The sequence below is a fragment of the Scylla paramamosain genome, chromosome 13 (genome assembly GCF_035594125.1).
Source record: "Scylla paramamosain isolate STU-SP2022 chromosome 13, ASM3559412v1, whole genome shotgun sequence".
In the NCBI taxonomy this organism is placed as follows: Eukaryota; Metazoa; Arthropoda; class Malacostraca; order Decapoda; family Portunidae; genus Scylla; species Scylla paramamosain.
The window spans coordinates 18,544,585-18,554,584 of record NC_087163.1 but is presented as its reverse complement, the minus strand read 5'-3'; positions in this window follow the sequence as shown (position 1 = coordinate 18,554,584).

Sequence of the window (10,000 nt, the reverse complement as noted above, 5' to 3'; positions counted from 1 at the left end):
GTTTGTATTTCACAACACAATGGGGGTAGTCACAGACTGCCCTCTAAAGACAACTCTCTCCTTTCACACAAAACTACATGCACCTAATTTCACACACACCCTTCACTCAAAATTCAAAATTAAATATGGCGACTCCTAAACCAGCCGCGGAGTTCCGTCTGGGGAGGGAGCCCACAAATGTCCCCAGGTCGGACTGCTCTACTGTTATCGTCCTAAGTGTCTTGACACCCCTCTCCAACCATTTCTTCATTAACTTATGCAACATTCGCAGCCTAATTTTCAGTTTGTGCAACACCACCTCTCTTCTACTAATCCTCATCTTCTTTTCCTTACCGAATTACAGGCGTCTAAGGCAACCGACAGTAACCCCTTTTCCGTTCCCTCCTACTTCCTGTAACCTCATTTTCAGTCTAAAAAAAACTGGATGTTGCGTCTACGTGCTCAACGATTTAACCTGCGTAACTACCCACGCTCTTGAATCTTCCAAATTTTCCACCATCTGGCTACGACTACAGAGTCACTCTCAAACTAAATTGATCTGTGCTGTATACCTCTCACCTAACTCTTCTCTCCTCTTGCGGAGATCTCCATTCTTGGAGACTTCAGTGTTCACTACCAGCGTTGGCTTTTCTCTCCCTTAACTGACCATCCTGCTGAACTAGCCTTTAACTTTGCTATCCTCCATGATCTAGAGCTACTCGTATTCCTGACCGTCTTGGAGATACGCCCAACTTTCTTGATCTTTTCCTAACCTCTAATCCTTCTGATTATGCTGTCACTCTATCTTCTCCGTTGGGATCCTCCGATAGCGACCTCGTATCTGTATCTTATCCTATTGCTTCCATCCCTCCTCAGGATACCCCAAAAGCAGAGGTGTCTGGCGTTTTGCCTATGCTAATTGGGGGGACCTGAGGAGGTATTATTCTGATTTTCCTTGGAACGACTACTTCTTTCGTGTCAGAGACCCGTCTCTGTGTCCTGAGCGCATAACAGAGGTGATAGTGTCTGGCATGGAGGCATACATTCGTCACTCTCTCTCTCTCTCTCTCTCTCTCTCTCTCTCTCTCTCTCTCTCTCTCTCTCTCTCTCTCTCTCTCTCTCTCTCTCTCTCTCTCTCTCTCTCTCTCTCTCTCGATCGAATCTAAACCTTCCGAACCTTGGTTTAACACAGCCTGTTCTCGATTTATACATGATAGAGAGTGGCACATACACAAAAGGCTCATATACAAAAGGTATATGAGCCTTCCATCACCAGAATCTCATACAATTTATATTTCTGCCCGGAATCATGCCAAGTCTGTTCTCCAACTAGCCAAAACCTCCTTCACTAATAGAAAATGTCAAAATCTTTCAAGATCTAACTCCCCTCGAGATTTCTGACACCTAGCCAAAACGTCTCCAGTAACTTTGCTTCTTCATCTTTCCCTCCTTTATTTCAACCTGATAGCACCACTGCCATCACATCTATTTCTAAAGCTGGACTCTGCTCAAACCTTTGTTAAAAACTCTACCTTGGATGATTAAGGGCTTGTTCCTCCCTCTCCTCCACCCTCCGACTATATATGCTACCCATTAAAATCCTTCACTGTAATGTTTTCCATTTGTTATTTGTTACTAACTACTACTGCTGCTGCTGTTGCTAGTATTACTATAGCTTATGTCCTCGTAAGTATTGCAGTGGTGGTGGTGGTAGTGGTCGTAGTAGTAGTGGTAGTAGTAGTAGTAGTAGTAGTAGTAGTAGTAGTAGTGGTAGTAGCAGTAGTAGTAGTAGTAGTAGTAGTAGTAGTAGTTGTAGTAGTAGTAATAGTAGTAGTAGTAGTAGTAATAGTAGTAGTAGTAGTAGTAGAAGTAGTAGAAGTAGTAGTAGTGGTAGTAGTAGCAGCAGCAGCAGTAGCAGCAGTAGTAGCAGTAGGAGTAGTAGTAGTAGTAGTTAGTTGCGAAGTTTGCTTCTTTCTTCACTAGTTTTTTGCTGTTAAAAATTATTACCCCCTTCTTCCTCATCCTCTTCCTCATCATTATCAAAGCTTACCTCTGAGAGTTGGATATATAAATTAAACCTTTTGTACGCCATGTTACATCTTTTTTTTTCCTTAGCTATTAATAATACAGGGGCGGAAGGCCACGAAACCTTTCCGTTTTTTACTTTTCTTTTTTGACGCGAAATAAAAAAAAAAGAAAAAAAGAATGAAAATTTTGCCCTCTCTCATTTCCCTGTTTCTGTGATTTCTTTATTGTTTCTCTCTCTCTCTCTCTCTCTCTCTCTCTCTCTCTCTCTCTCTCTCTCTCTCTCTCTCTCTCTCTCTCTCTCTCTCTCTCTCTCTCTCTCTCTCTCTCTCTCTGCTCGTGGTGTGTGTGTGTGTGTTTGTGTGTGTAAATGGAAGTGTGTATATAGGAGTGTTGTATTAATTTCACTTTTTATCCTTAACACCAACTTACTATAAACCAGAGAGAAATGTCGGGTATTTTAAGATACGAGTATGATGAGCTTTTTTTTTTTTATTATTAATATCATTATCATTTTTGTTGATGATGATGATGATGATGATGATGATGATGACAATGATGATGAAGATGATGATGATGATGATGATGATGATAATGACAACGATATCGGAGAAGATGATGATGATGATAATGATGATGACAACGATGACGGAGATGATGATGATGATGATAATGATGATGATGATTATAATGTTTTTTATTGTTATTCTCGTTCTTGTTGATGTAAGAGAGAGAGAGAGAGAGAGAGAGAGAGAGAGAGAGAGAGAGAGAGAGAGAGAGAGAGAGAGAGAGAGGAATGAATAGGGAAAATAATAAAGACTGCACAGTTAGTCAAGCCTTTCCTTTTTTATTTTTTCTATTTTTTTGGGGGAGTCAAAATTATTTAAAGTTAAAGGAGGGGGATGGAAAGTCAGAAAAATACTGGCTTAATCAGTGGGAACTACGTATATCATCACAAGATGTAACTTCATATCGGAAATAAGTGACAGGGATAAACAAGGAGTTTGACGTCAGCACAAGAGGAGGAGGAGGAGGAGGAGGAGGAGGAGGAGGAGGAGGAGGAGGAGGAGGAGGAGGAGAAGGAGGAGGAGGAGGAGGAGGAGGAGGAGGAAGAGGAGGAGGAGGAGGAGGAGGAGGAGGAAGAGTTGGAGGAGGAGGAACACAGTGATGGATAAACACAGAAATAATAGTCAACACGAGTCTTGCTGGTGTACACGTTAATCTGTTCAGTATTCAGTCCAAGAGTCCTCCAGCTTACTTTAATGTACTGAGCCGCGTTCGCAAACGCTTCTGCGCCTCATCTCATCTACTACTGGCTTTCTCGGCGGTTACTGTGATCTTCAAGGATGTTTTCGTGATTCTTTCCTTAATCAAAAAACATTTTGAAACATTAATTTTTGCTCAACAGCCACCTCCAAACATTATACTGATTAGATAATGAAAAATTTACTCTTTTAATATATTTTCTCTCTTGCTCGTGTTTGTGAACATTTTGTTCAGTTCTGGTGCTGTGAGTTGTTGCATATAGTGTACTAGGAATATTCTGCTTCTAGTACTTCTGTGTAGAGGAGGTGGCCAAAGAAACATAGTGGTAATGCTCAGCTGCCGTATACTAATATAACAATACTATACAAAATGATAAATATGTGAAGCTGCCCGCGTGTTGCATCTCCGCCACCGAGGCCAGGCGGACACGGACTACGTATGTTCGCCAGCAAGGCTGGGCAGATACGGACCGGGGATGTAGGGGTGGTTGCTGGCCGGGTCAGGTCACGGGGCTTGACCTCACACCACGTGGCTGACCGAGGTTGGCGTCAGGTCCCAGGGGACCGGAGAATGGAATGCTGGCGGCGGGCGAAGTGTCCCGCCACCACAATAGCAGTAATAATTAACAAGGATTCTATATCGTGAACGGGCAAAACACTCCTGAGAACCAGACTGTTCATCTTCATGGCCTGTAGAAACTTCTGAGACTAAAGGGACCGAAGGGTAGACATAAGCTTTACTGGATTCGTAACTCTTTCCCTGATTATTTGTTGATTTTGTTTTTGCTTTTATTTATTTATCTACCTATGATTTTATTTTTTTTTCAAGACAGGAACATCAGGAATCCGCAAGACCTAAACTAGTACATCAAATAAGGAAATAAATAAATAAAACCCTTTTATAACATTCCCCTCAACTACCAAGATCTTATTTCCCTTTTTTGTCCCTCTCCTTCAATTCTGTCAATACTACGAGTCCTTTTCTACATATGACGAGTAAAAATAAATAAAAATAAAAATAAAAGCTCTTTACCGTATACAAAAGAAGTAAAAACAAACCAAGACAACTTCAGCCAGCTTATTTTAGGTCTCATTTCCCTGCTACATGTCAACGGGAGTCTGTAAAGAATTCCTCTGAGCCTCAACGACCTCCGCTTTGAGCAGTTAGTTCCCGTGATCAGCGGCGTAACGAGACAAAGTTTCTGCCACATCTGCCCTGCATTACCTTCTCTGCACCGCCTTATATTGTGGGCTGAGGAAGGCCGAGGAGGTGAAAGATGAAAGTGAGGGATGAAAATTAATAGAGCAGGAGGCAGAAGAAAGGGAAAGGCGAAGTAAAGAACGCGAAGAGGAAGAAGAAATATAAGGATGAAAATGATTTGAGAAGGAGGTAGAAGAGGAGAGGGAAAGGTGAGGTAAAGGACAAGATGAAAGAAAAAAAAAAGAGAAGAAAGCGGATGATAAAAGTTTTTAAGAGATGCGGAAAAAGAAAGAAGAGAGGAAAAGGTAGGGTGAAGATGAATTGAAAGAAGACAAGAAGAGGAACAGGAAAAGTTGCAAAGAAAATTATAGTGATGATGATGATGAATAACAAGAAAAAATAAGAATGAAGAAGCGCTGAGGCGGAGGCGGAGGTGGTGGAGTAGGGGGAAGAGGAAAAGGAGAGAGAACAAGAACAAGAACAAGAAGAACAAGAAGAGCAAGAAGAACAAGAACAAGAACAAGAAGAACAAGAAGAAGAACAAGAGGAGGAGGAGGGAGAGGAGCAGGAGGAGGAGGAGGAGGAGAAAAAGGAAGAGGGAGGCGGAGGAGGTCATGTTGCTTCCACAGAAAGACACTGATTTGTTCCCCAAGGTTGTGATTCACTTTAGGTTTTTTTTTCTTTTTCTCGATCTTTTCTCTCCAATCGTTCTTCGTTTTAAAAGTTTGAGGAAAATATCTGGTGAAATAAAATCAGTGAAGTGCTTAGTTATGTATAAAAACATACGAACAGTATTCACTAGAAAATTACAGGAAATTACAAGTTTTTTTTTCGAAATTTAGATTTTCATTCACATAATGAAATTCAAAACAAGCACGTGAACATATTCGTCATTTTTCCCATTTCAAAATTTTTCCAACAACGACCACTTTTTAATTCAAAACACGCACACAATATCAATTTTGTTCGTGTCAGTTTGCACGTTCTACCGAACCACCTCATCTCGTTTTTCTTTATTCTATGAGTAATCTACAGATGATAATATCGCCATTCTCATCATCTTAAAACTTTAACCAACAATCACAGTTTTGTTTACCTATATTCTAACTCGCAAAATAGCATTAAATATTTATAACCTCAAAATTTTCCATTAAACTAACTTGGTTTCATATATTTCACTTTATAAACCACAAGTAAAATTTTCTTAATAACAAACAACTAATGTTTTCTTTATTTGCTTACCTTCTTCCACAAACCAAAACTTTTATGTTATAAACAACAAACAACATAATTCTAGGGATTTTCTACCAATTTCTACTCTCACAAATCAAAATTTCTGACTTTTTAAGCAAAATAACCTATTTTTTTCTTTATTTCCTTGCTACTTTTACTTCACAGACCAAAAAAAAAAAAAAGATCTTATTAACAGCAAGACTATTTTACAGCTTCACTTGATATTGTTTTTTTTTCTTTCTTTCTTTTTCTATTGAGGACTGAGTTCAGTAGTACCCTTTGAATACACACACACACACACACACACACACACACACACACACACACACACAACACGTACTGTCCTTTCCTCATGACCCAGAACCACGCGATCAAAGTGTCTCCAATGTCCACCAGGCGAGTGATTCAAAGCAACACTCAACACTGTGTACCAAGTGGCTCTGAGTAACCAATGCAGCCCGACAGCCAACACATTAGGTTTTCAGGGATCAACTCTGGGTCTTCTCAGTTACCGTTCGATGTTACTATTTGCCTGCTCCAATTCTCATCACTCACTCATCGCTCGCTCACTCACTCACTCACTCACTTGGTTTTGTCAGTTAGTTTCGATTTATTAATTTTGGTTGTGTTTTACTTCATGTGTGACTTTTCTTGTGTTCTGTGTGTGTGTGTGTGTGTGTGTGTGTGTGTGTGTGTGTGTGTGTGTGTGTGTGTGTGTTCTTATGTAATTGCAGTTCCAGTGATAAGTGTTTTTCTTTTTTTTTTTATTTTCTCTGTCTTCATTTCTCTGACTCTTTCTCATTTGACATTCTCTCTCTCTCTCTCTCTCTCTCTCTCTCTCTCTCTCTCTCTCTCTCTCTCTCTCTCTCTCTCTCTCTCCTCTCTCTCTCTGTCTGTCTCTGTCTCTCATTCCACCAATCAAATCAACTCATACATTCCAAGCACACACGCATTGCAGGACTCTCTCTCTCTCTCTCTCTCTCTCATCTCCTCTCTCCTCTCTCTCTCCTCTCCTCTCTCTCTCTCTCTCTCTCTCTCTCTCTCAGTCTATACTAATGAACGACGTTGTTTAGCGCCTCCCGATGACGCTCTACATAAATTACACGACAAACTAAATTATCTCGATTGCTGTACGATACGTTGCGTTCCAATTCCGGTGACGAGTGTTACTTAATCAATGTAGCTTCCGATGAAAAGTCACACGCTTTTTTTTTTTTTTTTTCCTGTGTGTGCGTGTGTGTGTGGACGGGGAGAGGGTGAGAGAGGAAGGGTAGAAAAGTTTACTTCGGTTTGATTCGGGTCAGTTTGTCTTCGGTTTCGGTTAATTTCGGTTCGGTTCGCAAGGGCAACGTTTCTGAAGTTTAGTGATATATATATATATATATATATTATATATATATATATATATATATATATATATAAATATATATATATATATATATATATATTATATATATATATATATATGGTGTCCTGCGAATTAAATTACATACTTCAGGATTAGATGGTTTAAGTAATTCTAAGTCGAAAATATTCTATACACATATGCTATGTTTTGCTTTATTTTGCGAGAAATTAACGTGTAAGATATGTGTTGCGGGAGCCGCTCGCCTGGGTGGGGCTCCGCCTCCTTCCCTTTCTCCTCGGCTCGCTCCGTACTCCAGTGGCACCGCGCGGCATTACGGGATCTACGCAAACAGAGCCTTACAGGAGACAGTTAGCAAATGACATATTAAATATTTGCATATGTCAGTGTAGAAAATGTACAGGCAACACAGCAATACAGTTGTTAATTAAGTGCTACTTTTTAAACATGCATGGCAACTCACCAGCTACAGTCCTGTACATGTTGCTTTAGATTATACGATACTCTCTCAATGTTATGTCAATTGTGTTCCTTTCGTGAATTTTGCCTCTTTATGTATTTGTGTTTGTATTATGTTACTGGCTTCGTTTTGTCATCTGGGACGATATCGGCCTGAGCTGCTCCAGTACCTTTAGCTGCTGTAGAAGTACCAAGGGAAACATCTCTCACAGAGATGCTGGTACACTCAGGTGTCTGAGGTAACTGACAGTAGCCCCTTTTCTATTCCCTCCTACTTTCACTATCTCATTTTCAATCCAAAACTGGATGTTGCGTTTATGTGCGCAACGACTTAGCCTGATCTCGTGCCCACGTTCTTGTATCTTCCGAGTTTTCCACCATCTGGCTACGACTACAGAGACACTCTCAAACAAAATTTATCTGTGCTGTATACCTCTCACCTAACTCCTCTGACTATAAGAAATTCTTTGACTACTTAACTTCCAAAGTGGAGCAGATTCTCACTCCCCTTTTGCAGAGATCTCCATTCTTGGAGACTTCTATGTTCACCAACAGCTTTAGCATTCCTCTCCCTTCACTGACCATCCTGGTGAACTAGCCTTCAACTTTTGCCCGGAACCATGCCAAGTCTGCTCTCCAACTAGCCAAAAAAAACTACTTCATTAATAGAAAGTGTCAAAATCTTTCAAGATCTAACTCCCCTCATGACTTCTGGCATCTAGCCAAAAATATCTTCAATGATTTTGCTTCTTTTTTTCCCTCCTTTATTTCAAGCAGATGGCACCACTGCTATCACATCTATCTCTAAAGCTGAACTCTTCGCCCAAACTTTTGCTAAAAACTCTACCTTGGACGATTCAGGGCTTGTTCTTCCCTCTCCTCCACCCTCTGACTACTTCATGCTACATATTAAAATTCTTCGCAATGATGTTTTCCATGCCCTCGGAGGCCTAAACCCTCGGAAGACTTATGGACCTGATGGGGTCCCTCCTATTGTTCTCCGAAACTATGCCTCCGTGCTTGCACCTTGCCTTGCCAAACTCTTTCAACTCTGTCAACATCTACGTTTCCTTCTTACTGGAAGTTTGCCTACATTCAGCCTGTTCCTAAAAAAAGGGAGACCTTTCTAATCCATCAAACTACCGTCCTATTGCCTTAGTTTCCTGCCTATCTAAAGTTTATGAATCTATCCTCAACAGGTAGATTCTTAAACATCTATCACCTCACAACCTTCTATCTGATCGCCAGTATGGGTTCCATCAAAGCCGCTCTACTGGTGATCTTCTGGTTTTCCCTACTGAGTCTTGATCATCCTTTTTTAGAAATTTTGGTGAAACTTTTGCTGTTTCCTTGAACATATCAAAAGCTTTTGATTTCCAAACTACCCTCCTACCCTCCTACTGTCCCTCCTATGGCTTCTATCCCTCTCTCTGTAACTTCATCTCAAGTTTCCTTTCTGACCGTTCTATTGCTGCTGTGGTAAACGGTCACTGTTCTCCTAAATCTATTAACAGTGGTGTTCCTCAGGGTTCTGTCCTGTCATCCATTCTCTTCTTATTATTTATCATTGACCTTCTAAACCAAACTTCTTGTCCTATCCACTCCTACGCTGATGATACCACCCTGAACTTTTCTATGTCTTTTCATAGACGTCCTAACACTTCAGGAAGTAAACATTTCACGCAGGGAATCCACAGAACGCCTGACTTCTGACCTTTCTAAAGTCTCTGATTGGGGCAGAGCAAACTTGGTATTGCTCAATGCCTCAAAAACTCAATTCCTCCATCTATCAACTCGACACAACCTTCCAGACAACTATCCCATCTTCTTCAATGACACTCAACTGTCCCCCTCTTCTACATTGAACATCCTCGGTCTGTCCTTTACTTATAATCTGAACTGGAAACTTCTCATCTCATCTCTAGCTAAAACAGCTTCTATAAAGTTAGGTTGTTCTGAGACGTCTCCGCCAGTTTTACTCACCCCCCCACCAGTTTGCTAACTCTGTACAAGGGCCTTATCCGTCTATGTATGGTGTACGCATCACATGTCGGGTTCCACTCATACCGGTTTTCTAGACAGGGGTGGAATCAAAAGCTTTTCGTCTCATCAACTCCTCCTCTTCTAACTGACTGTCTTCAAGCCTCTCTTTCATCGCCGCTATGTTGCATCTTTAACTGTTTTCTACCGCTATTTTCATGCTAAAGGCTCTTCTGATTTTGCTAACTGCATGCCTCCGCTTCTCCCGCGGCCTCGCTGCACAAAACTTTCTTCTTTCTCTCATCCCTGTTCTGTCCACCTCTCTAATGCAAGAGTTAACCAGTATTCTCAATCATTCATCCTTTTCTCTGGTAAACTCTGGAACTCCCTGCCAGCTTCTGTATTTTCACCTTCCTATGACTTGAATTTCCTTCAAGAGGGAGGTTTCAAGACAATTTATCCTTCAATTTTCGAGTACCGCTTTGGAACCCA